We start from the raw sequence: 3,926 nt of genomic DNA, 5'->3' as shown, positions 1-3,926 counted from the left end.
CTAGGCCATAAATTTACACCAAATTTACCATTTTTGCATCACATATCCTATACCAAAATCAAACCATAAGTTCAACCATAATCAAGCCATATCTCATGGCAAGATATACCCATCTCAAAACATACCACATTAATTCTAGCCTATACATGCCATACTTTGATATATATATTTTCAAAAAGTACTAAAATAATATTTGATAGTGTGGTGATGATCCTCGACAATCCCCGAGCTTCCAGTAGCTTCGATATCTAAAACACAATGCAAACACACACAAAGTAAGCTTTCAAAAGCTTAGTAAGCCATATAAAAATAAACTTATCATTTTAAACATATAAGCATCATAAAATACATATAATCTATAGCCAAATACTATCACAAACCACATAGTTAATACACATTTCACATATTCACAATTCATTTGCACATATAACATATTTTCTCATACTTATATCACATATCATTGCTTGCACATATGCTTACTTCTCATTAAGAAATGTTGAACACATCTCTACGTACCTGAAACGGTTATTCATTCATTCAATCACATATTCCTCAAAATGCCCGTTGAACTGTATGGAATCAAATAAGATACGCGGATAGCTCAGAAAGCTTGTACAATGCCAACGTCCCAGATGTGGTCTTACATGTAATCAAATATTGATGCTACTATCCCAAACAAAGTCTTACATGAAATCAAATACGATACCGATGTCCCGGACATGGTCTTACACGTAATTTTCAAATCGATGCCAACGTCCCAGACGTGGTCTTACACGAAATCAAATATTAAAAATCTATGTCATGACATATGTATCCTAACTATTCCTATGGTTTGTACGAGACTTTTCAGACGTCGTCACATTATCGAAACTTTCTCAGATTTCTCATATTCAACTCAAATAACCATTCATCATAATTCATAAACATAAAGCAAGAATAATTCAATTCGAATACATTTATTTGTATATCGACTTACCTCGTATGAAAATGAATGGAAACAAATGGCTATTCAACGTCTTTCGACCTTCCTCGATCTAATTCTGTTTCTTTGGTTCTTGATCTCAATCAAGCTATCAAAGTGTCAAACCCTAAATGACTATGAAAGCTTTATTTTCTTTCTTCAAATTTTGCTAGATGATGATAATGGAAGAAGAAATGGCTTTTATTTTATTTAACTTATAATTAATAATCAAATACCAATTTTACCCTTTATTAAACCATATAAAAATCATTTAATGGATGGTCATTAATGTCCATTAACCTTAGTTATGGTCTAATAACATCATAAGGACCTCTCCTTTAATAAGACATAGCAATCCGACACTTTTGACAAATAGCTAGCCACTTTTACATTTTACGCGATTAGGTCGTTTTTCTAAATTAAGCACACAAACGATCAAATTTTTATATGAAACTTTCACACATATTAATTCACATATTATAAGCACAAAAAATATTATTAAAATATTTTATAACCTCATATTTTTGGTCCCAAAACCACTATCCGACTAGGGTCTAAACCGAGCTGTTACAACACTTTCCAAAATAAAATTTATTACAATGTTTACATCTAGGTTTGGGATTACTGAAACTTCCAGCACTTGCTACTGATGGGGCCAGAGATCTCGAATTAGAGTGTTGAGAGCCTCGGTCTTTTCTAGAATACCCCACAGATGAAACAGAACGATCATGATATTTCTTTGATTTCTTTGAAGCTGATGATTATGGTTTGCCCATAAATCTTTTACTTGAAGTTAGGGCTTCCATCTCTGCCTGCCTCATTTCTTTATTTAATTCTTCAGCTTTATGTGTTCGGTCAGCCAGCACAACAAATTTTTTTAATTCCAAAATCCTAATTAACAACTTAATGTCTTCGTTTAATCCCTCTTCAAACCATTTACACATAGCAACTTCGGTCGGGATACATTCTCTGGCATATTTGCTTAACTGAAAAAGTTCTCGTTCATATTCAAATAATGACATATTCCCCTGTTTAAGCTCTAAAAATCCTTTATTTTTCTGATCAAGGAATTTCTGGCTAATATATTTCTTTTTGAATTCTGTTTGAAAAAATTCCCATGTAACATTTTCCCTCGGTACAACAAAAATTATGGTATTCCACCACTGGTAGGCTGAGTCTTTTAGCAGAGATACAACATATTTCATGCATTCTTCAGGTGTACAAGACAATTCATCCAAAACCCTGATAGTATTTTCTAGCCAATGTTTAGCCCTTTCTGGATCATCATCGGCAGTAGCCCTAAATTCTTCTTCCCCATATTACCAAATTTTATCTACCGGAGGCTTAACCTTTCTAACATGTTCTGTTCATTGTGGCATATTTGGAACTGATTGAGGGGCAGGAGGGGGAGGTTGTTGTAACACCCCCGAACCCGAGACCGTCGCCGGAGTCGAACACGAGGTGTTAACAGACTTCAAACCACTTATTAAAATTTTTCCAGACAAGCTGCCAATCTGCGTACTAGTCACTTTAAAAATCATATCTTGAGCTCTGGAACTCAAAATCCAGTTCCGTGAATTTTCCCTGAAACTAGACTCATATGCCCTTCTACATATTTTTTTCTAGAATTTTTGGTTGGGCCAATTAGTACAGTTTATTAGTCAAAGTCTCCCATGTTACTGGGGTCGACTACACTGACCTTTGCGCATTACGACCTGGATATCTCCCTGTACAGAGCTTCAATACTGATGCCGTTTGTTTCTATAGAAACTAGACTCAGAGAGGAATCCATAAATATATGGCTTGACTCCTAATTGTCTCTGGTTAATTTGTAATGAATTTCCAAAGTCGGAACAGGAAATCCAAAAACCGTTCTGGCCCTGTCTCACGAGAACTTGAATATCTCTTAATATAATGTTCATATGATTGTTTCGTTACTTTCATATGAAAATAGATTCATCAAGGTTCGATTACATAATTTATTCACTATTTAATTCCATTCCTACAAATTTTTGTGAATTTTCAAATCCACACCACTGCTGCTGTCAGCATCTGTTTTCAAGGTAAACTTTACCTATTTCGTGGTTACCACGGACCAACTAGGGTTTTGTCATACATAGGTCCGCATATGATCATATTTAGCCATTCCAATGGCTGATCATTTGCTCAACACTTCCATTCCAAACCATAGTCACATCATGAAACCATATATACATACATAAACACAAATGGTCTAATGCCATACTCCACTTCTACAAGCCATTTTCGCATGGCTGTACACACATACATCACAAAAAGTACTTGAACAACAACAATGGGTAGTCCTATACATGCCATATCCAGAGTTCAACTAAAAGAGTACCAAAAGGGCTTTGATAGTGTGGATGACTTCGACTTCGATGATCCCGAATCCGATATCTAACGAACAAAATCTATAAAACAGAGAGCCAAAGCAACGGGGTAAGCATTTTAAAGCTTAGTAAGTTTCAAGTAATGAAATCAGCTTTGACTAAAGTATTACATTCACATAGCTAAATGAATCACTTTATTAATACACATTCTCATAATCATGCTTACTTCACACTTCATCAACATATATACACACACAAGGTATCAACCCATCTAAAAGCCCAAAAGTTCGTTAGTCGATTGAACGAATACTATTTAAAACGAATCGACTTTCCGAAGCACATGCAAACATACCTTATCGTTTGGGTTTGTCGAGCGTATTAATTGAATTTATTACAGCACAAAACGCTCACATTCATACCCAAGTTTCTTCGGAATTTAGCCGGATATTACCACAAGCACAATTGCCTTCGGGTCTTAACCCGGGCATAGCAACTCGCACGAATGCCTTCGGGTCTTAGCCCGGATATATCAACTCGCACAAATTCCTTCGGGTCTTAGCCCGGATCAAATCACTAGCACAAATGCCTTCGGGACTTAGCCCGGATCAAATCAC

This window comes from Gossypium hirsutum, chromosome A10 (genome assembly GCF_007990345.1).
Source record: "Gossypium hirsutum isolate 1008001.06 chromosome A10, Gossypium_hirsutum_v2.1, whole genome shotgun sequence".
Classification (NCBI taxonomy): Eukaryota; Viridiplantae; Streptophyta; class Magnoliopsida; order Malvales; family Malvaceae; genus Gossypium; species Gossypium hirsutum.
The sequence above is the reverse complement of the archived record's forward strand: the minus strand, read 5'-3'. Positions refer to the sequence as shown.